The following is a 25603-nucleotide window of genomic DNA, read 5'->3' as shown; positions in this document are numbered from 1 at the left end:
TTGATTCTTGAAAAGTTTAGGATTTTTGTATGTCTTCAGCTGTCTATATGAGCCAACTCTGCACAATATTTTGAACTATTGTAACATCCACTTTTTTTTACCATTGTATGCACAGTTTAAATTGACAAGTTAGGTTAAGTACTGTCTTTAGATGTAAAGTTAGGAATTGCATATATAAATAGGATAAATTACCTGCTCATAATATTACCTCCTTCTCTCCACACCGATACAATTTAGGCCTTTTGATCTTAGAAAGTCTGTAAGTGGATGTTTCTCATTAATCCAGAAGGCCATCAAAATACAACCACTTTTCTCAATTCACCACCACCTGCTAATTCACTGTTGAGTTTATTGAATGTTGTTAGAGGGTTGGATACAGGGAGTCCTCTCTTTTATATCAGATGCTCAACCATTTCATCAGTAAATGTAACCACCATAAAATAGGCATACAATGGGCCTGATTTTTGAAAGTTCTCTAAGACAGATAAATTAGTCTGTTGTCGACCAAATCACCCACCTAAAAACTAACTAAAATAGTTTAGGCTTTGTGTATGTACTTCAACTTACCAGGGACTGGACATACTCCCTCTCAAAAAATAGATTTGTTTTGCCCAGAAAGTCTGAATTTAACTGGTGGAGAAGCCAGCTTCAGAGATTAGCAAAAACACATAGCAGCACCTTTTTCGGTCTTCACTTGTTCAGATAAGATTGCCTCTTTAACAATGACAAATCTGAATGGAAGAACTAATCTCCATAATAGCATGTATGATTTGCATGGTGATCATGGAAAAAGGAGTCGTTTGGAGAAAAAAAAAACATCTTTAGGTTTTCCAAATGTATGTTTTAAGTTCAGAAAAAGTCTGCCTCATTTTCTGGCTGGAGGGCATCCAGCATTGTTTAGCTTTTTCCTCTCCAGCCTGACTTTCAGTATACAGAGGCTCAGTGTAACATGTGGGCATTACATAAAGGCAGTCTGCATACAAATGGAGCCTGCTTAAGAATGACTACTGCTCCAGACTGTCGTCTCTATTCAGCAAAGCATTTTAATATTTTTATAACTTCTCCCAAAAGCCAACCTACTGCTCACATCAAGGCTGGGGGTTGTGAGAGAAGCCCTGAGGCAGTGTGCAGTGATGTTTTCAGGAAGCTATGTGCAGTACTCAGTTGGCATCTGTTGTGTCTCTGGTGTGTATACCCTTAGTATAGATTAAAATAATTTCTACACAAATCATAAAATATCAGGAAAATGTATTTTTTAGCAGAAGTAGATTGTGACGGATACAAATAGTTGCAGACAAACAACTAAGATAAGTTAACACTGAAAAAAGGGACTGTCCCTAATAAATCCACGTACACACACAAATAATTTCATTAATTTATTACACACTTCCTGACGCCCACCTGCTAAAGGTGTTGAAATTCTGCTAACACAGACAGAATGCAGATAAGCAAGATTATTAGGGCAGAAAACAATCTACACTTTCTACACTTTTATCTTTTTATTAGCTAGATATGTTTGGCTTACTTTGGGCATGAGAAGGAGAAAACATGGATCTAGCCTGTAACTAAGCAAATAATGGTAACATTGCAATGATCAGTTACTACAGCAGACAGCCTGCAATAATACAAATAAAACAGTATTGCTTTTACATTTACTGCTATGTACAAAAGTTTAGGACTGAAAAAGCACCTTCTATGTGGTAGCAATGGTAAAAAAACACCATGCAAAACTATATGACAATCTATGAACCACACACACCATTCTTGAATAAAAGCATATTTAGCTAAATTATTGGGGGTTCCTAGCTGCTGCCCACTTCCTAATAGCGTACCGCATACACTAAAGATAACAATACAGGAAAACATTTATCATACAGCTTCTGCATTCTTCTGAACAGAGGAAAAGCTAAGCACATGTAATATGTTAAGCATTTTTGAACTTCTCTGTGGTTTATGCAGTGGAGTCTAACTTTTCAGAATTATGATTAGTTACAAATTATTTAATGAACCATCTCAAGACAAGACCCCATCTTAGTCTGTGCATGTATATAGCTATTGTTAAGTAACGACCCAATTCTTCAGCACTGTTCTACTTCTAAAGTATTTCTAAATCCTTACTAGAAGATATTCTGCATGAGAACTACTGTTTTTTTCCCATAAAATACTGTTTTTCTTTTTTATTCATTTCTTCTGCGGATCTCTGTAAGACAGTTTTAGCCACTTCCAATCCATATGCACATCATTGTAGGCCTGCTTACCGATAGTGACAATGTTGGGCTATGCCCTTGTCATATGGTCAGCAAAGCAACATGTAATTCATAGAAGTGTAATTCATATAGAAAAACATTTATCTTCATTTCCTCTCTAGAGACCTTCATTGTATGGCTCTAGCTGAATTTTTATTTTCAACCAAAAAGTACCAGGCAAACCCTGAGCCTACTGTGCAAATGAGCCATGGGCTCTTCCATCTTTTGGCTGGAGCCATATTCATGAATAGACAACTATCCAAGTAATACCCTAGTCATAATAACACAAAGCCATGGTGTGCTTGCACAGAGGGTACAATGTCAAGATCACCAGCAGGACTGAAGGTAAGTCTTTTGCTATGTAGGTTACCCTAAGGGAGGGGGACTACACTTGTTAAATAGGAAGTTCATGTATACAGAGAAATGTTGTAATGCAAGCAAAATAACTTACTCTAAAAAAATGCAATTTAAAATACTGACTTGCAAACACATGAATTTTTAAGATAAGAAGTACTTGGTCTATTAAAAGAACATGTCAATTTTGACATTAATACAGAAAACAGATGGGGCACAACTAATCATATGTTGCAATCAGTGTATAGTACAGAAGCTTGGCTGATTTATTATTCAAACTTTATCACATCTGAAGTTATCAATCATGTGAGATGAAATAAATATGCATTATTGTTATAGAGGATCTGATAATTCCATAAAGTATTAGGATTGTATTAGCTGTGGTCAGAGATAGTTCATTTTCCCTGTTTTATTCACTAGACAGGAAGTGAAGAGAAATCTCCTCCATAGGACACAGATTTGAAAAAAAATGTTGTTTGTTGGCTTCATTCTCCAAATAAATTACACCTGATAATTCTGATATTCGAAAGGAGTTAAAAATATCCCCTAAAATATATATATATATAGTGTATGAATATATATATATATATAGTTAAAGATTTACAGCTAATTTTAAATGATCAGTCCATACAAAAGCAATGTTTTAATATAAGTGACAACTGGTGAGGTCAGTCAGCGCCTGGCTTCCTATATGCTTTCAATTATCCAGTAGTGCACTTTGTTGTCCTAAATTCCCAATTCTATTCTTGTCTACCAGGAAGTATGTGGCTGTCTACTTTTAAATTATTTTTTGTAAAAAAAAATGTTTTGCAAAAATCAACTTTATAAATCAAAATTTAGACTTACTGCAGATATCTGACAATAGGAGTCTCCTGAACTCACACTTGAGTTCAAGGTGCCCCATTAAAAAATAACTGCACACTACAGCTTAATAATACTTTAGTATTTTTTTTTTTCAAAATAACATAACAAGCTGCCCCAGCCAGTGACTCTTATTCACTTTTTCCTGTGCAATTTGTCAAACACATATACTGTAGGTGAATGAGAAGTGTGAATGAGGCTGAATTATCATTTTTGCATCATGTTAAGTTGCATTAATGCCACCCATTTATTATAAATATGCTGCGAGTGAACAATACAAAATGCACATAACCTTTTTTTCAGCAGCACACCACAAAGTAAGGAGTGGTATCTTTACACAATAGTCCCATAAAGTAAACAGAACTATGGGAACTACCAATGCTCATTCCCCTAAAATGTGATTTGTCTAATTGTTACCCTGACTAATTTTTTAAGTTGCTGATCCAAACAAGTATGCAAGTAAAGTCTTATTTACATACTTTTTCTGGGATCGGAACTAATGAAGCAATAGGGTCACAGCAGATGACCAACATTTGTACAATAAGAATCAACAGCAATCTGTAATTTAACCTTAGCAAAGGTTTAGCCACCTGGCAATTACAGGATCAAGCTGTGGAACATGTAAAGTAATGGATGTCAGTGATCCTAGTATATATAACTCATCTCATTCTCACTGTCGAAGGGCTATTAACCACCTAAGCGTTACACTGAGGTCTAGATTTCTGTACCAAAAGTGATCCACTGTTTTTCATGAAATTTTTTTTTAAATTGTAGACCTGTAACTTACAGAAATATGTCCGAACAGGGGTTCTAGTAGATAATATGAATATAAAAAATGTTTGAAACACACAATCATGTAAAAAAAAAATTACTTTTAATAAAATTAAAGGAAAAACACAAAAATCAGCAATGTAAACAAATCATAAATACTGAAAAAGCAGTAACTCTGTATATTGTAAAGTACTATATTATTCTAAAACACCTCCCTAGTGTGGCAATTTTTAAAACTTTGATTCTGTATTTATTGGAGTTTGTTTTGAATTATTTTGTATTTGATTGGATACGGGAGTTTGTATCCAATCCAATACAAAATAAGAATTTGAATTTCCAAGTTATTTACTTTTATTTTATTTTTTTTTTATTTTCTTGTATTGGATTGGATGCTGGAGTTTGTATCCAATCCAATACAAAATGACAGTTTGAATTTACCAGGTATGTACTTTGTAATTATTTGAATTATTTTGTATTGGATTGGATACGCAAGTTTGTATCCAATCAAATACAAAATATAAATTTGAATTTCCAAGTTATTTACTTTTATTTTTTTTTTATTTTTTGTATTGGATTGGATACGCAAGTTTGTATCCAATCCAATACAAAATGACAGTTTGAATTTACCAGGTATATACTTTATAATTATTTGAATTATTTTGTATTGGATTGGATACGCAAGTTTGTATTGAATCCAATACAAAATGAATGAATGAGTTTCAGTTTGAATTTCCCGCACACGCGCCGACGTCATCACGCACGCAGGGAGGAGCCGTCCGGTTTTTTTTTTCTCCGCCGGACGGCTTCTCCCTGCAGAGATCTTCCGGCGCTGGAACGAGGACGACGTGGGACGATCAGCGGGTCCAGGTAAGATGCCGGCCAGCATCTTGTGTTCCGCCGGCCGGCATCTTGTGATCCGCTGGCCCGGCGGATCACAGGATGACGGCGGGCGGAACACAAGATGCCGGCCGGCGGAACACAAGATGCCGGCCAGCTTCTTACCGGTCCTGCTGTCACCCGACGAAGGCACCCGACGCTGGAGAGATCGGCGGACGATGATCGATGGAGGACGACGCTGGATGAGCACAGGGGGACCAGGTAAGTAAAAAATCTCGGGCTTAACCATCCTTGCAGTTTTTTTTTGCCCGAGGGAAGGTCGGGCTTAACTGCAAGGAGGTTAACAGGGAAAAATGAATTGTTGTTAAAGTGACACTGTGACTGCCTTTTCAGGGACTGTCTGCACAGCCCACCTACCCATCAGGCTAGTATGTTTCACCAAAACAAAGTGATGGAGTCATTTTAAGGTCTGTGTCACAGTAACGTTACAGTTTTTAGCATTTGATTTTGAAAGTGTTTAAACCTAAATCTTAAATCTAAAAAGTTGTCAAACATTAAAAGCTTCTTATCCTATCCAATGCACCTGATGATGTTCATTGTATATGGGTGTACGCTGTAGTCAGTTACACTGATCTCAATTGTTGTATCAGAGTAGTAAAACAAATGGAAATGTTAGGTAAAACTCTAATTTAAAAACGTTACAGCAATTCCATCTAAAAGGTCTAAAAGCTGTTGGTGTTTGAGGAAGTTGTAAAAAAAAAAAAAAAAAAAAAAAGATGCTTAAAACGAAACACAAAAGTGATGCAACAATTTATATTTTCTAGAAATACCCATCTTAGTAATGGGGATTTCTGTACATGCTAAATGATAATATCTCCATACTGAAACTCTTACTTAATTCTTTTGTCATTTTTACTTTCTTATTTTATTATTCATGATCAAAAATTGATAAACTGGTTCAGCACATAGCTACGCAAGTTCTTTGTTGTTAGTCATTGAGATGGCAGAACATATTTATGCAGGGAAAGCACAGGATTCCCCCAGCAAAGCAAATTCCTGGTCATACCGTCTCACTGGTTTTCACAGTAGTTTATCATTTATTACAACACCAAGGCTGATTGTTTTGATGGTCAGAGTTTGTGTAGTACAGAGACTATGGAACTTCCTCAGATACATTTTAGGTTTTTTCACATGTGCCTGAGTAAACAAATCAGACCATCACAAACTAGATTTGTTGTGAACCCAAAAAGATATATAGATTGTTGGCCAAAAGATCATATATTTCAGATTAAATGTGTATTCTTGATGTGGCATGGACAACATCTACTATAACCTCAACTTAAAGGACAACTTTATTTTAAGTAAACACGTCCTTCAATTTTTTTCTAACTTTTCTTTGCAGCCAGGTAGTCCAATACCTAATCTATCCCTTCATCTTTACCCCAGAAAACTTTACTGTGGCGTAAATCATTTATTGCTTGGTTTGCATTCTGAATGGTTGGGGACTTGTTGAAGAGAGATGGGAGTACCTGTGCATTTTAGGACAGGCATGGTTGGACTTGTTTTTCTGCAAAGGTGTGAGTTACTGGCTAGGGCCACACAAAACTCAAGATAATTGGATAAAGGTAAGTATTTTCATTTCCAGGCTTTACGAAGGAGGTTTTGGAGAATTATTAAAAAACAACTTTAAAAAAAAGCTTTGTCTGATTTTATTCTTTTCAAATTATCCACATTCACATCCACATAAAAATATCTGAAGTATCCACATTAAGACGGTCTACTTGTTAGGGCTGTGTGCTGGAGAATGTGTAATGCACTTGCAATGAATTGCTCTTCTCATGTACACCTCTCACTGGTTATAAAATGATGAGCCGTTTGTCATTCTTTAAGGCAGCTGTGGTATTAGATGTACATGCTCTGTCACATACGCAGTACTTTTAAAACTCTCTAGTGTTGAACAAGGAACGGCTGCAGACTCAAAGCATGCATTGTTTACAATTCCATGATTTGAATGTCAATTTAGGTCATGCAGAGGTAGACAATTAGAATAATTATTTAGGTCACACAATGAGTCAGCAGTACTGACTGTGGGGGGATAGGGAAGTAACAGGTTTGCCTTTCACCCACCTACTAAATTTTACTATGAGTGTACCTGAAGATCTGTACGCTGTCAGTTTGTAAGAAACTCCTTATGCCGACAAACTGTTCGAAATACAGAATTGACAAGTGCAAAGCAATAATTACCTTTCTATTTTTTTTATTCTAGAATTTCAAGCATGAATGCCCGAGCTCAGCAGCAGGAAAGTTGTGTGTAAAATAACAATTTCTAACTCTTCTTAGCTTATCTAAGGTCAATCTTGTGCTCCATTGCTTCTTTTGTACTAGCTAACAGTAGAAAGATTGGTTTGCTTTATAGACAGACAGCAAGAGAAATGCAATGTAGCAGCAACAATTGACATACAAGACAGCAGAAATCAGCAACAAGATCTACTCTATTATCATTTTCATTCATCTTCTAAACAAGTTTCAAATGCCTCACTAGCTCAGTGCTAGTAAATGACAAAAAAATGTATTCAGTTTTTTTTTTAACACTGTGTGTAAAATGCGTAAGCTGTCATTGAATTTGGCGAGCAGTTCACTTACTCTTACAGCTGAATCAAGTTTTTACTGATCTTGGTAACAGCTATGATGAAACTGCTAACTGCTAAGAAGCTGTAAATAGGGTCTCAAATCCAAGTAGCATGCCAAGGGATGTAAGTGCAGACAGAAATATTATTATTATTTTTATTATTATAATAATTATTATTATTAATATTGACAGGATCAACAGGATTTATAAAGCGCCAACATGTTATGCAGCACTATACATTAAATAGGGGTTGCAAATGACTGACAGGTCCAGACAGTGACACAGGAAAAGGTGAGGACACTGCCCAGAAGAGCTTACAATCTAGAATGAACTGTGTGGCTGCTTTGGGACCCTGAAGCATACAGTGAGCATTCAGGATGAGTACAGTGTTGCTGTATACTACCACACAGCATATTAGGTATCACTCTGTATAAGGTGGAGGTGGGCTTTGGAGTGAAAAAATTGCCTTAGTTGAATACATACTATGCCCGTTTGCAGTTTTATGATATTAAACAAAGGATACCTATTTAGGTCTCACAATTTGTTTAAAAGAATGTGTTAAACAGGGTCACCTCCTGTGAGCCCAGGGCTCACTGAAGAATGATTCAGATGACACGGGAAAGGGTGTTTTAATGTCTACAAATTGTCCAAACTGCAAATGTAAATCCAATAGACAAACTGTGATAACAATTCAAACATTGCTGCTCATCAATATCTCACTTGTCGGAGCAATTTTGTAGTGTGTGTGTGTGTTGGGGGGAATGAAAAAATTCCAAGTGTCCTAAATGTGTGAGTAATGCACAGTATGAATACAAATGGTTGGGATTTGCTGAATACTAATACAATAATAATAAACTTAATTAGTTATTCTTCCCTGCTACACAGCTGTTTTATAATGCAGGCTCCTCAAAGCTAATGTTGGTGTGCACATATAGAGATACATTTTTAAAGCTCTTTGTACTAAACGAAGGTCGTGGCATTCTTGTGCCTTAAAATAATTTTTTCAACTTACTATAAAGAACTTGAAGTCATAGTAATGATATTTTTTCCTTTAATATTTCCATTTTCCACCTCCAGAATTACCTTCCCACTGAGTTTTACAAAGCTGCAAAGTACCTGGTTCTCCTGTTACATCATACAAAGAAAATGTAAAGAAAGATAATACAAATAAAACCAATTATTTTACAATTTCCCTTCCCTGGCATTTCTTTTATAAAAGTAGGCATACCAACACCTTTCTTTTTATACAAGCAAATGAAAACCACTTATTTAGTGTTTGGCAAAAAAGCATGTTTTCACCTCATGCGTGCTAGATTCCCCTGTAGTATGCAGGGTTTCCTGTGATAGTTGGCTAAGTAATATGAAGATGAAAAAAATGTCTAAATTCAAGAACAACAGAATATAAAAAACATGGTTTAAATAGCGCTATTTTGAAGTGAGCATAGGTGTAATCGTATTAAACCTAACCGGTATTCAAAGACAATAATTCTGGAATGGCCAGGACAGGAAACAAGGATTTATGGTAATGGTTTACAGAAGTTGTCACAGTTTGTATTAATTATTTTTTTGTTTTTTTCATTTTAGACATCTATTACAAACCCTGTGTTGGATATTCATTGTGTCTAATAAGAAAAGGAAAAAAGTCTCCTGATCTTCTCATTATTGTGAGGTTGGAGAAGAAACTTCGGGGCATTACTGTTTATCTTTTTTTGTACCTCATTCAATAGTTGTTTCATTATTCTGTCTAGTTTACGTCATTTTGTATCAGGTATAGTACAGTGGTAAAAAAAGGAAGCTATCATTTTGCCTATCAGTATTCTAGCAATGGTTCACTCCCTGTTGTACATATTTATTTAGGGAAAAAATTGTAGTTTGACCAGAAAATAATTTGATGGGCCGTTGCCTCAAAGGCTGCCTTTTGTCTCTGTCCACAAGATCTGACCTGACCTTGCTGGAAAGTTAATTCCAACTGGGAATGACTGTTCTGGTGTCATGTTGTTGCAGCGTGCATCTAAGTTAGTTCTGGGGTTTTCTGACAGTTGTTAAAAAAAACAAAAATCTATTGTTGCACATTGGTACTTCATCTCTCTGCCTAAGTGTTGTGAAAACCTAGTATTTGGGTATAAGATAGAGAAGTTCAGTAGGGAAGCAGCGAGAGCGACATAGAAACGCATCTCCATCCCCTCATGCTTAGGCTAGGCCTCCCTATAAGGTACATTCCTGAAGCTGCTAAAGACCATTGTTTCTCACCGGAAATATGAATTGGAGAACCAAATGGACACAGCAGGACTGTGCTAGAGTAGTAATTTGAATTAAATAGACAGATTATCAATTAAATAGGGGTAAGCTTGGAGGGAGAATCTCCATGTGTTTGAGAAAACAAATAGGCAATATTATCATAAAAAACAGCCATGACAGTATTGATAAGTAAAATGTATTCTGTAAAATGCAATCCTACCATTGCCAAGTTAAACTGCTGCTGTTAACCTGAAAGTTAGTCCCAAAAAAGTCATGCGAATAAGAAGCATTATATTCCATTTTCACCTTTACTCAGATATTTGGTGAGATAGGTCTGAAATAAAACTGACTCCATAACAAGGCTGCATGAAAGTAATTGTTCCTTTTAGCATAATTCACATCAGAAAAATGTTCTAGGTGGACATGATAGATCCTATTACCCTGGAATTCCTGAGCATTTACGACAGACCTGTCTGATGCAAGACATTAAGGTCCTGACAGTTGCAGAGACTCTAGTAATCCTATATCCACTTTCGCTGAATAATTTAAAGAGCTATTATATTTTCAGACATTTCTCTGTGAAAGGATAGTCAGAACTGTGTGTCTCAGATGTCTTTGATAGGGGAATATAAATAGATTAACAGATTTCTATGAAACCAAGAAAAGAACTCTTCGTCTCCTTTACAAAGAAAGCATGTGTGTTTATCTTACTTTGTGAGCAAACTGCAAGCAAACCTCAACAATGATTCTAAGCCTGTATAAAATATTCCATCTATCAACAAAAATTCAGGCTGACTCCATATCTTGGTAATCAGAATCTTGAAAAATTAAAAAACATTCTTTAATATGACATTTATGAATTTCAATATTTCTGTGTCACCATAAAGTAACTGTTTGCTGTTCTTTTGCATAATTAACATAGAACACCGTCTATGGCATACTTGGATGTCAAGTCAGTGCCAGGAAATGTACCATTGTTTGGGTTAGCATCAGCAGAATAAATTATAAGTGAACATAATTATATTTAACTTGCCATAGTCCCAGCTTTGAATCAGATTATCAGAACACAGTTGCAGCTCTATTGACAATTAGGATTATAGTATTCTTATTTGCTGCAGCTACTTTGAGCCAATGCACACTCTCCTGGCTACAGCTGTGCCTGGGTCTTAACACAAATGCGGACATGAATTTGACTACTGTGTGCCCTTGAGCCCTATACAGTGTCACTGTATTTAATGTGATAATGCAACTGTTTTAAAATATGACCTACTGCAAATGTTATGGTGGCAGCACAATAAAGATTTGAAATGTAATTTCAAAATGTAAAGAACAAATGAACTCAAAGCTGTGCCCAGAAATAACAGTGGCAAAGCACGAATCATCAATATTGCATGTGACTTCTTTTAGCTGATTTTTTCCCCATTAATGACCCGCCATGCCCATTTCTGTCTTATTCTGAAACAAATAGTTTTAATGAGAAAGTCTGATTTTTTTCTGGTTTCCCTTGAAACCAAACGTCATCATTATTTAAATTTTGTTGAATATTTATGTCCTGCTATGACAGAAAAGTATACTAAATTTTAGAACAAAAAGTTCGGATGTAGAATTATACTGTCATTGGAAATGAGAGAAAATCTTCACAATGGGGTTAGCTAAAGAAAAAAAATAATCACCAAAATTCCTAATTGATTCTCACTGTCCAAAACTAAAAGGCTTTATTGGGAGTTAGGCCTTAATGTGCTTTAAATGACAGATTAAGACAGCTACTTTCACTCAAAATGTTACAGCTTATTCCTCTGAAAACCCACAAGGTTTGCATTTACTCGCCACACAAGCATGCACAGCCTGCATGCACACTTCTTTACATACTACACCTCTTTTCTTGGGGGATGTTTGCAATGATATATAGGTGTGTGCAAAAGGTTAAACCAGAACTTTCACTGTTAACAGGCCCCCTTAGCACCTCAATTCCTAAATTGATCTTATCTATTTGGACTGGAGCACAGACATATCTCCATTTCTATTGTAAAGTGTGGGTCAATGGCCTGACACAAGTCTGTAGCTCTCCATTTAGTATGCCTATCTGTCTCATATTGCCATTTGGTCCATTTAAGTATGTATAAGCAAAAGTAAATCGTAAGAGATCCCCCACTGTGTGTTAATATTTGCTGCCTTCCTAGGGTATTTAGAGCAATTAGAAGAATAGGACCCAGAAAAAAGGGAGTTGTGTGGTATAATCAAAAATTTCAATCTGTTAAACTATCAACATCAATAGGTAAATATAATATATAGTAAATAATATAAAAATATGTATAAGCAAAGTAAGTACTGTACATTTTTGACAGTATATAAAGTGTTCATGGAAGAATCAGTTTGGGACAGTTAGCCATATAAAGCAATAAGTGCAATCCAAGAATACCTGTTTATGCAAATGTTTACCAGCAATGTGGGGGTGAAGTGGGGAGTTAAAGAGGGTTATTCCAGAAATTTCAGATGTTGAGATATGAACCACACATTAGAGCTGATGATAAATGGCTCCATCAACCAATACTGAGGCACGGAGGGAACTCTCTTCCATGGTAACTAGATAAAAACCATCCTGGCATACATACACATGGAGGTTATTTTAAAAGCTTCTTTCAAATGAGCAGATCTGCATCAATCATGGCACATAGCTGTCAATATTCTACTTGTCCAATTGTTGGGGATGGGAAAAAGGTGAACTATAGGAGCATACTAATAATGTAACAGCAAATAGAAGCTTCTGATCAGCTTTGGGTGATCACTTGGACACATGATATCTGTTGCTTATGATTAATATGCTGTTGAATTCACTTCAAATTCTTAGACAATCAGAATATTTTATTAGATTGGTAATTGGATCAGAAGTTTTTATTGGCTAGTATGTACTAGGCCTAGGAAAGGCTGGGTTACCTGTTGCATGACACAGCAATTATATGATCCACTTTAGTTAATTTTATCTCACACCATGTATTGATTGATTCTTAGGAACAAAAAGTGTTGCAGAAAAGTGTAAAGGGAATCTAAACATGAACCATGAATAATGTCACCTGTCTGTCACAGGATTTTTTTCTTCACAATATTGTTTTCATTTCCTGTTGTGTTTTAGAGACACCAGATTATGGCATTACCAATAAGCACTGAAAACCTAACATAGGTTTTAACCCTTTCATGCTCTAATAATCCACTTCTTGTGACTTAGGATTGTTATCATTACCCCCACTGTACTGTGGAGGAACAGTTGAATAACAACAAAACGTTCTTGTATGACAGATTGAACAAGTACCAAATGTTGTTATAATGTGATGCACAAGCCTGAAAAAGTAGGCAAAAGTGGTTGTAAACAAAAGGTGGTCATTCGCCTTCCCTGACTGAACTAAATCCTTTTTCTGTAGTGACATACAAAGACCCCTTCCTGACACTGCAGCTCACAGTGGGAGATTTTCAGCAACAGAGGCAATTATCTCAATCAAGTGAGCAAGACAAGTGTGCTGACTGACAAGCTGCACGCTTGTGAATGAGCAGTGACAGAGCTGGCAGCCCTGGCACCTGCAACATGTTTTCATCCCACTATAGTGCATACTTGCATAGACTACATGAGCGTGAAAACTCTGTTTTGAATTCAGTAGTAGTGGAGCCTTGTAGTCAGAATATCACAGGTAGCTGCAATAGGTGGAACTTATTGACAGACTTAACAAGACATTGGTGTGAATTTGCAAGGAGGCTAAGAGAAAACTGTAACTGGAGATAAACTTTAAATTAAGTGATGCAGAGGGGTTTTAAAATGGGGGAAGGGGAAGATTTCTCCAACTATATAACATTCTATAAAATGTTAAGAACTTTAATACAAGAACTTTCCATGAAATGTGATTGTTTTTTTTTTTTAATCAATTTCTGCTGCAAAATAGTATTTTAAATAAAAAGAAAAACAATGACAAAAATTCAACTATAAACCAAACCAACTAATGCAATAATAAAGTTATTGTCACAGCTTTTAGCATCACATATCTTTCAGACCATTTAATGGGCTACTAGATGCAGAGGTATATGTCTCTGCTCTGCCCCAAACTCAAACACATTACACTGCTGCTGTGGTAATGCCTGCAATTTTACAATACATTGAAATCACTTTGGGAAATTTTCCTGGATGAAAGTTAACTGCTGGATCGTGCTCTGTATTACAATTGCAGTGTTAAATCTCTGATAAACAACAAGCACTTGTATATATATTTTGTAGTCTGTACTAGTCACTCATACACTATTCATATAAAATAAATACAATTAAATAAAATTTTCAGCATAACCTTTTAGGTGATGGTTCTATTTTATAATAAAAAAGAAATATTGCAAAGTAAAACAGCACCTAAAATGATGATGATAGTTTTCTAACCACATAAAAAAGTGCCATGAACACTATCATTTGTTTCATAACTGTTCTTCATAAAACATTATCAAAGAGTGATCTACTGGAACTAGTTACAGAATTACAAGCACAGTAGCTCAAGGGTTAGCATGCTGGCCTTTGCAGCACAAAGCCCCAGGTTCAAATCCCGGCCAGGACACTATGTGCATGGAGTTTGCACATTATGTGGGGTTTCCTCCCACATTCCATAAAACATAGTTAGGTTAATTGGCTCCCCACAAAATAGACTGTATTAATGACATATGACGATGGTAGGGACATTAGATTGTGAGCCCCTTTGAGGGACAGCTAATGACATGACTAAGGACTTTGTAAAGCACTGTGTAATATGTTGGCACTAAAAAATATACTGTGTAATAATAATAAAAAACGTAATATCTAGAAGCTTATTTTGTTGTTGTATAACTTTCTAGGCCAACTACCTGCTGTTTGGGTAAAGGCCATTTTGCTGACTATCCAATGAGTAAGATGAAAAGTGACTGCAAACTGCATTCCAGCTCAGGAAATATATGTATCAAAAAAATTATCTGCATAGCTGTGCAATGTACAGGAAATGGATTACACGATTGGCAGTGTAGTCCAACACATTCTTGGTCAGAAAAATACTTCCATTGTGTCTTTAGCTGCCTGCCCGGGGTTTCACTTTAATACATTTTATAATCTAATCTCAACACCCAACAACCTATTGTCCACAAATTCTGGATCTAGACTTTATAACACTTCCGATAAATAGAAGGTTGTTTACAAAGCTTCTGTTGTGCCATTAAATAATTTAACACTTTAAATTGCCATTTTCATTAAAAGGAAATGTCAAATGGTTAGGTCACTGTACTTTAATCTGATTGTCCAAAACCAGTTTTTGAATCCATTAATTCTTTTAAAGCTTTGTTGAGACAGACAGTTGTGTTTAGGCTGTACCACAGCAATTCACCACTTTATAAATGTAAATGCACGTCAAGGCTCATGATACATTTTCACATATATGAGAGCAGTTATTCAGAGGTTCAGTTGTGGTAGTGGTTTTGTTATTGCATGGAGATCTTCTGATTGGTCTCTTGCTGAAACACTTCCCATAGGTTTGAATGGGAAAGCTTTCCGAAAACCTGACAGGTGATTTGTAAGCAGTTGAAAAGTGCTTTGCAAGCATTTAAGAGGACAAATGATGCCTTTTCACTTACTATACCCCTTCATTTGCTGCGCAAGACAACTGTAAAATTTGAAAACCACTAGAATATTGGATAAAACCCAGAAAATGCCTGTAAAAAATGCCCATAGGTGCAAGTGGGCATCTAGTGGTTGAAGTTGGGCACCTGAGAGTGATAACTGCACAGCAAATTAACTGATCAATAGAAAAAGTTAAAATCATGATTCACAGAAGACAGTATTACAATTAGTGTTATTAGTACTACTGAAAGAATGGCTTTCTTAAAGATGATTTATTTGCAAAGACCAGGTAAGGGAATCATGACTTTTACTAAAGAACCTTCTTGTTGCCTCTTTATTTACTCAATATGTTGACTGATGGGAAGAAAGTTATTATACTGCACTTCTACTAAATTGAAGGTATCTTCTTACCATTTTATGTATTCTAATCACCAGCATTCTCCAGGTTACAGGTTTTATTCTCTGGGTTATCCAAAAATGTCCTACTTTCTTGACCTTTTTACTGAAAAACAAAGTTAAGAAAAATAAAAATTTTGATTTTGAACATTGTAGTTACATGACCTAAATGCATCATTTTTTTAACATAAGCAGAAAATATAACAAAACCTGTTTATTAAAAGTGAACTCCAGACAGAAATTTAACTAAGTTATAAAGTCATGAAAACATAAAATATTTTTAGTTATAGCTAGTTTGAGCAACTTTGGCTTAGATTTTCATGACCCAAGACACTTGTTTTTTCTAGCCTATCCTCTGTACAGTTGTCTTCTATCATTGTTCAGTAACCTGCCATTCCGGATTACTAAATAACAATTAGGAAGGACTTTCTAAATGGTAGGACACAGAATGCCAAATACATGCCTGGGGGAAGGCCAGTGACCAAGTTATCGGTGATCTGGTAAGTCTGTCAGTGGTGCCTAAATTACATGACCGAAAAAACAAAATTACAAATCCTTTTGCCTGGTAATGTAATATTTTTTGCTTTGATTCATATGTTTTTTTCAACTGTATATGTAGCTGTTTGTCTGGAATTCAGCTTTAAACCATATTGTGAAATTGTAGCATGTGTCCCTAAGAGGGAACTACATTTTGTAGTCTTGTGAGTCTTGTGGCACAATCTCCCCTAGTGGGTATAATCACAAACAAAAGGAATTTTTTGGGTGTAAAGTGGTTTTTAATATCTATCTCTGTAGTGTGATCACTAGGACTAAAAAATCCTGAATAGAGTCAACCAAAAAAAACAAAACACTGTACATCATAACTACGGTATAAACACTGAGCTACATTAGGCTGGGTGCACAAGTGCAGATATTTTTCTTCACTCAGATTTGAAGAGAATTGGAAGTAAAATGTATTTGCAACCAATCATTACCAAGTGTTTTTTTCACTCCACTCCTGGTTGTGATTCAGATGTGCTTGTGCATCTGGATTAAAAGTCCCATGTGTACAATCTTGGGCATCCAGTGGTTTTTCCTTCAGAAAGTGACCACATTAGATGGGCAGAACAAAAACCTAGCCATGTGTATGTAGCATTAGACTCTGCACCAGTTACAATATGAACCTTTTTTTTAGTTATTGGCAGCTTAAAAAGGTATGAGATAAAACAGCACAGAGTTTAGGAACTTGTTCAGTTGCCAATCCTGAAAAAAAGTGATACAAAACAGGCATTTTTGATAATAATAAAATGATTGCTTCTGCCACTGACCGAAATGGAAGGATCCTAAATCAATAGGGCATCTAGGAAATTTGTAGTTTTCCAAAAAAAAAAAAAAAAAACACTTCCGCTCTAATTTTTCAGGCCATTCCACGTATCTGTTCTTTTCTTGCTTAATCTCTACTTTTTTGTTTTAAAAAAACAAATTTAATGCTTTACAAAAAGTTGAAAGACTGAACATAAAATTAGGGGGTCGCATAGTGATGGTTTTTCTCTTCTGTATATTCAGCTACTAAACAGTGGCATAAACAACACCAGGCTGGTTTTTACTGTATTTTGATTTCAAACATTTAATTTGCTTATCTATTGCTGATGTACTAGTACCATTGTAAATTGCAACTTGTTTCTTTTAAATATAGAACATTATTATTATTAGTATTAAAAAATTTTTTTTAAAAATTGGGGTTTACTGATGATGCTATTAGAAAAAATAATTTAGTCACCACATATAAGCAATGCATTCTTTTACTTTTGTTCTTGAGTTTAAATAATTTATGAGAAAAAGTTTCAAGAATAAGAAAAACAAATATTCAGTTAGAAAAGGTGTTCCGGGAACTAAGGTGGCCAATTATTAAAACACTTTACACCTGTTGATAAATATTTCTTCTGGAATAACTCTTTGGGCATGATTTATTAAAGCTCTCCAAGGCTGGAGAGAATACACTTTTACCAGTGAAGCTAGGTGATCCAGCAAAACTGGAATGGATTTTTTCAACATCATTTGCTATTTGCTAGCAAATGCTTTGAATCCTGGACCAGATCCATCCCAGGTTTGTTGGATCACCCAGTTTCACTGGTGAAAGTGTATTCTCTCCAGCCTTGGAGAGCTTTAATAAATCAGGGCCATTATGTCAATTAATATTATACCCACATATGGATTATTATTATTTTAATAGTGGTGAACATTATCAACAAGTTAATTCCATGAGATCCACCATAGTCACAATGTTACAAAATATTGAATAGTTACATGTAGAAAAATTTGGAAACATTTTGGGTTTAGAATATTTTTTTTCGTCCACAAGGTATGGGGTTAAATATTTGTACTAGATGGGACATAATTGTGGTATGTGCTGTAAAGACATACATCTCTGCAATTAAATGTATCACCAAGGCAACGTGCATTACGTATGCTGATTTTTGAATGTCTTGTTGCATTTCCACAGCAATAAACCATTGAAAGGGTGATGTTGCGTGTCAGTAGAGGCATAATATTCCCATATTGCTATTCTAGACATAGAGCACTTCTCAGTGACATGGTGTGTCTAGAGAGATTTCCATTGTGTCTGAGTCTGTACACCAAATACTCAACACTCATCAATTCAGATCATCACTGACTAAATTATAACAATTTCACAGATTAAAATGATTGTGTTATAGCAATAAATGCTAGTTAGAGTTTAGGCATATTTCTAAAAAAAAAAAAAAAAAAAAAAAAAAAAAAAAAGTAGTTTTTGACAGTTAAATGAAACAAACTTTAATGCATGGAAAAAAGTTGCTACACCTTGAACACCTTGAACCTTGGAAGCAGGTGACATGCATTTGTAATAAACCCAGTAGGAGTATGTGGTAGATCACCCATTCTCGGACAGCATTCAGCAGCATGTTGTCTGTTCCACCCACTGGCTAAATAAACATCTTTGAATGTCAATTGCTATGAAAAAAGGCAATATGGGTGGAGAAGGATGAAGGTGGCTGTGTTTCCTTGGGGTTGTAAAGTGGTTGCAGGATGGCTTCACAACTTTGCATGTGAACTGACTCTCTTAGGGTTTACATGTACTTAAAGATACTATCATTCATGTAAGACAACAGAAGGTCTCTGAAACTGAGAAAACTGAGAAAGGAAATTTTACATCTGATATTGCTGCTGATAACCATATAGCTTCATGCTTATTTACAATGAGTAAAACTGACTATGGTTTACAAAAAAACATAAAACTGAATTTATCTGACATTTAGAAGAAAAGCAGGATTGAACATCACTTTGTTGTTCAGTAAGTATAGCCCTAAAATGTTGTACAATAACCCAGCATCTCTATTACCTATCAGAATTCAAGAGCTTCTGTGTATTCTACACTGACTGATATCTGTAGAATACAAAAAATGTTTGGATTATGCATACCCATAATGTCTGACATTCTGGTCAGGCTAGTCATTACATGTCCGTGCACTTTACAATTCAATTATGCCAACTGGAAGTATCATGTGTGGTGCTAAGTAAACAAAAAAAATAATGAAAAGAAAACCCTAGTAGAAGAAATTCTGATTGGGAAGGTCTAATATTCTGAGCATCACAGATGTACAGTCAGAACCATATAGAGTATAGAAACAACAAAACATTATTTCATACAATTATTCTATATAATCAGTGGGGAAATCTGAGAGCATCACAAGAAAACCCACAGCATGTGTGGGCTAACACTAACATATGAAAGAAAAAAATGTTTCAAATGTTCAGTGGTTGTATGACTAGCACTGCATAGTGTATACTTACATTCAATTCACAAAGGCAATATATATTCTTACGTGTTTTATTACTAATTTATTAATCTCTAGGTCATGGTCAAAATTAGGTCAATTAGGTGGCAATACTTGACTGATACTACCCAATACACATTTGTAATATATATAATCTAGTGATGTCATGATCGTTTAGTGAACTTGTCCATGGAATTAGTTTCAATAAAATGATAACAGTCACCAAAATCGAATTATTAAATCCTTAGTAAATAAAAAGGCAGTAGACAAAGACCTGGATTGTTATATAAACTTTACTAAGCTTGTTTGACAGAAGGAGGGGTATAGCAATTAATACTAACATTTTATTTTCATCCTTTTTTTTTTTTTTTTACTAAAAGCCCTTTGTCACGGCTTTCACTAAACATTTTCTATACTTCACAAATTGACCAAAGGATTATTTTAAAATGTCTTGCTGTCACACTATCAAACACAATTGTCGTGTTGTTAAAAACCCAGCAGGAGCAACTTGAAAAGCGAAAATGTCAAGTGCTGCATACAATTTCATACTATTTCTGACCCATTGAGGCGATAAAGTAATTATGTATAATTCTTCACAATACTAAGGCTGGAATTCTCGGTTCTGTGAAATCTTAATAGCTCCTAATGGTAGTGTACAGTCTTCAGACGTCTGTTTGCAGTCTAGCAAATAACCACACAAAGGCTGTAAATTTAGAGGTGCATGCTACTTTTTGATTCTTTGCTAAAAAGCAACCGATAACATAGAGAATAGTTGGGAATTGGTCTCATACCACTATCTGAGATAACCAGAGACATATTTTTTGTGACATTGGAAGTTATAATGAGAAAATATATGGGATGAAATAAAAAAAATATATACTGCAGTTTGTAGCTTCTAACAGTGTAGGATCACTAAATTTCAGTCGTTTTTAATTCAAGCCAGGAATTCAATTTGCAAAATAAATGCAAATAATAAACAATACCATACCTTGAATACAGTAGTATGCTATCACCCTGGTGACATATTGCGTTATTAACATTATTTTTCTGGCTCCTACATCATTGCACCATAGTTATTTTTGGTAATAGAGTGTATGGAAGAATAATGTACTAGGGGACTATATATGTTTAAAAGGTTATTGAATCTCCATTTTTTCTGTTCAGACCTTCAACACAGGCAACGTAAGTATGGAGTAATCATGAGTATGGCAATCATTTATTTTTGGTTTCTAATATTGCATACTGTTGGTGGAGCAAAGCATGGCTCTTCCAAAGCCACAGCGATTAAGATGGAATAGGAGTGCAGAGCCTCCCAGGTTATCTTTGTCATGCATCCCTGGAGGCTCTTGGCTGCTACTTCTGCTCATGCCCAATCTTGGGGCATTTTCCTTTCCTGAGGGGAATAGATGCCGATCTCACGCAAGCGCAGTGAGATCAGCACCATTTTTTCCCCCTTTTACAACGGGCTACATCACCCGATCTCACACCTGCGCAGTGCAAGATCAGGTGACCCGGAAGAAGGAGGCTGAAGATGGAGGGGCCAGGATTAAGAAGAAATCCCAGGACAGTGCGTGACCCGATCAAGGGAAGGTCCAGCATAATAGAGGGATCTGCAGGATTAAAGGTAAGTGTGATTTTTTTTTCTCTTTAGTTCTACTTAATACCCAAAAATATATGTTTTACATTTTCTGTGCACATCAGAAACAAGACTGCCTTGTGCTTCATATATCAGAATATGGCTTTGTACATTACCAGCATGAGATATGTACACTTAACAACCCCTGTGCAAAAACAGTTCTTGGGTTTCCATTCAACTTTACCTATGTACAAACATTGTTTTACCATGTATAGATGGGACCTTCCTGATACCCAGAATTTTCTTATTGGTGCCTGACATCACAGAAAACGAAAGAGAATAGGCACAATGTCCTTTTTCTATAAACATAATGGGCATTATCTTTTCACTCAGAGCACAATAAAACCCAAGCCTGCTGTTCTATCAAAACACCTCCTCACCTCTCCTGAAATGCATGGGTTGTTACGCACAAATACATAGAATCAGACAGATGCAGAATATCAGTGAAATAACTTTTTTTGTTTCTGTAGCAGATGTAGATATTTGTAGCAATGGTAGATAGATTATACCTAAAAAAATAAAATGAAATGAAGAGCAGGTAAATCTAAGCACCAATTTAAAATCTGTATAATGAATTCAAGAGCCTTCAAGAGCCTTGAGAATCTGTAGGCTTTAAAGGCCATCTGAATAAATTAAAAAAATAAATTTAATTAAAGTAAGTGATGACAAGATCTCAGTTCAGTCTTGTTCCCCACTTTGTATCTCAGCTCACCACAATCATCAGACTTAACTGGATTGTTTTTACTGTGACATAGGTGGTGCTTTCATTGTGTTCAACATGCCAGGGCAAAACATTTCCTGCATTGCGAACAGGCACGTACAAGTTATTTCTCCATAACTAATATTCTTATTTCTCTATAATCGTTGAATATTAAATATTACGTTCAAAGCCATTTCCAAAATACTCTGTAATATTTGCAGCTTCTTATGAACAGCATGATGTACATTTGCAGAACCCAGACTCCAAAATGACATAGGTGATAAATATTGTGATAGTCCACAGTGTTACATTCATCGTACACTATGTTGCTGTCTGAATAGACTGACCACAAAAACAACTTGCACTATACACAACTAAATAAGAGGCTGACAAGCATCAAATCCAATCTATAGGGAGATCTTAAGTTACAACTAATAGAAAATAGAACTAATAGAGCTACAGTGTATGGTGACTACCACACTATAACACGTAACAAGCCATGTATAATACATGATAAATGAACTGAACAAAGCATAGTGTTATTACTTACTGAACCCATCTTTACATTTGCAAAGCCTACACCTAAACTAAGAATCTGTATTTGCCCATGATGAAGTGCTTGTTCATGTTTACATATTTTTGTTACATATAAACTATACCAACAGGCATCTGATCCAAGTACACATGTTCTGCTGATTTCTAATTGTATCAACTGATATCAGCACCAAAGAAATAAGGAAATGTAATAGGTTTATATGAAAATGCAGTTGGGTGACTCAACCAACCAGATTGGTAACTGAACCCATTTTGGGTATTTTGCAGTTCCAAAACAAAAAAACATACAAAGTAAATCTGAATGTGGCAGTGCTGTGTTCTGGCAATTCTGCACCCATTTCATAGCTACGCATCTGAGATACAGAAACCATTAAAAATGACATATTCCCCAGCTGGATGTAAAAAGGGAAATAAAAAATTAACTTAAAAGGTCATCTCCCCAGAGACCTATAACTAAGGCTGCAGCAGGTAAACTTGCAATTGTAATGGATGTGAACAAGTAGTAAACACTGAAGCAGGGTTGTCAGCTTTCAGTTATTTATTTTATTTTTAGGGACAGCACAAAAATCACCAGCCACTTAAAGATTTTACAAGATCATCAACATTGTATCACTTAATATGCTAACAAAAATAGGATTATCTATTTATTTATTTATTTTTTGCAGGAGCAGTTTCTTATAAATTTTACCAATAATCTTATAACATATAACGTATGACAATATTTTAACAGATTTTCATCACATCGTCAAGACCTGTGTGATAAATATACTGTTGGACCCCAAAACCTGATTTATTGAAGCTCTCCAAGCCTGAAGAAGATAAACTTGAAGAAAAACTGTCATGGGACAGCCTGGGTGGTCCAGCAAACCTGCAATGGATCTCTTTAAGGTGCACCTATCCTGTAAAATTAGGAGCTCTCTAATATAGATATGGCCAGGAGGAAAGGGGCTCCCAACTTTTGGGGCACTTAGTGGGTATATCCTCTACAAGTGTTATACCTGTTTAGCCAAACTGAAAAATAGGAAGCTACTCCACAAACTATTACATTTTTTTATATTTCAAACAATGGACTTTATATGTTTATTGTTGCCAGGGTGTAAACAGCACCAACTTGAATACGTAGGAAATACGTAGGAAAAAAATGTAAAACTTTACCTAAAAACTCAACCACTGACAGCTGTGATAGGCGCCTACATATATTCATCATAACATCTGAATCCCAAACACTCCTGTAAATGCACATGATGTACAGTACTGACAGGCACCAGGTCAGCCTAAAAAGCACTCGGCTTTAATACAGAAATTGCAGCTTCAATTATGTACTTAATAACGATTGCAATTTGTACTATAAGAGTGGATAATCATACCTACAACTCAATAATACCCAGAAAACTATACCTGGGGCAAAGGGCTGTATAGATACAGCGATCATTTTACAGGGTAAAGCTTCGTTGTGTCTATATTCATGTGACATATGTTCAAGCGCCATTAGATTGCAGCATATTAGGTATACTAAATATACACAGTATTTATATATACACATACATATACTCACACCACTTTATATTTTGACAGATCCTAAAAAGCAAAATAAATAAATAAATAAAATTGTGTTAAATAACTCATCAGAAAGTAGGAAGAGAAAATACCAGCAGGGAATTACCAAAGTCATTAGCTCTGAAAAGCAAATGACATACAAGTGCTTTAGGGGAGGCCTTCTTTTTTTCGAGCAGAATTACGACACACTTGATGATGATAATGTTTTACTACAGAACAACAGCCAGCAATAATCTAGTGAAGGCTCTTTATGGGGTACTGTGCCCATACCCAAATGTCACACACCAATTGCTGTTTATGTATAATTTATATACAATATAAACTATCATTTCAACATTTGACAGCTGGTGGTATAGAACTGCTCACTACCACCCAATCTTCCCTATGGGTTGAGTAGGTGAGGCACTGCAGCAGAGCATCTCATCCATGGGCATAGTTCATGGAGGTAAGGAAGTGCTAACCACACTGTAACCTCACTAACCATCTCATTCCTAGAATAGCCATTATTTTATTGCTGCTCATGGCTTCCTGTCCTAGTGACAACTGTACCCTTCATTTCCCATCATACAGATGAACCAGAGACAGGAGGTGACAAGTAAGGGAGACGTTTCCTAATGGGTTACAGTCAGGAAAAAAAGTGTCAATTAACTCCGGCAATCCTAATTTACTTGTAATGTGGTGCTCACATTTTTTTTCAGTTGATGTGGAAAATCAACATGTAATTATATACTTCTACTCTGGTTACAGCAACAAGTTTTTCTGCATTTTATACATTTGCAAATATGGGAAATTTGGTCACATTGAAATTTCCACCCCTGCTTGGTGTATTACCCAAACTGCTGTCTCAAAAAAAAGAAGAAGATAACAGATAAAGCTTTCACAAAAATGAACTCAGGATGACTGTCTGAAATACAAGCAAACAGTAATCTGTTCTAGTAGTGTTATGTTTCACAAATCTGATATCTAGCTGAATGGGTGTGCTAAATGATAGAAGAATATGAAGAATTCCGTTAGGGGGCGCTAGTTCCCACTGAAAACAATTTACAATCTTCAATTCATTTGAACATTTCCTACAGTTTAGCTGTAATGGGGATATCAGCAATATTAAAACTTGAATAGACTGAGCTCATCACTTTTACATGGACTGAGAAAACATACAGCCATACTATTCTAAGCTGATACTATCCCATTCATACTATTCGAAGTCTTTTAAGTTGTCAAAAGTTTTCATGTACACATGTAAATGTGTTATTAGACCTAAAGCTCATACAGTTCACCAGGAGCTATGTATGGGGGCATATATTCTTTTTTTAAAAAAAAACACCAAGAGTGCAATCTTCTGTAAATATTAGTTTGGCTGAACAAAAGGTTAGTAAAGTAAAATTTGTGTTTTTATTTGTTCATGCATAATTTCTGTTTTA

At 35.5% G+C, this 25603-nt stretch overlaps 1 protein-coding gene across 9 annotated transcripts in view; it reads right to left on the bottom strand.

Annotated features, from left to right (window-relative positions):
* ATXN1 (ataxin 1) overlaps window positions 1-25603 on the bottom strand; it is a 171813-nt gene that overhangs the window by 97601 nt on the left and 48609 nt on the right. For all 9 annotated transcript variants that reach the window (XM_072411651.1, XM_072411654.1, XM_072411658.1 and 6 more), the window contains exon 2: window positions 15956-16046. The gene's annotated coding sequence lies outside the window, so the exon portion shown is untranslated. The remainder of the gene's footprint in view (window positions 1-15955; window positions 16047-25603) is intronic.

Source organism: Pyxicephalus adspersus, chromosome 5 (genome assembly GCF_032062135.1).
Source record: "Pyxicephalus adspersus chromosome 5, UCB_Pads_2.0, whole genome shotgun sequence".
NCBI classification, from domain to species: domain Eukaryota; kingdom Metazoa; phylum Chordata; class Amphibia; order Anura; family Pyxicephalidae; genus Pyxicephalus; species Pyxicephalus adspersus.
Note: the sequence above shows the minus strand (reverse complement) of the source record. Positions and strands in the feature narration are given on the sequence as shown.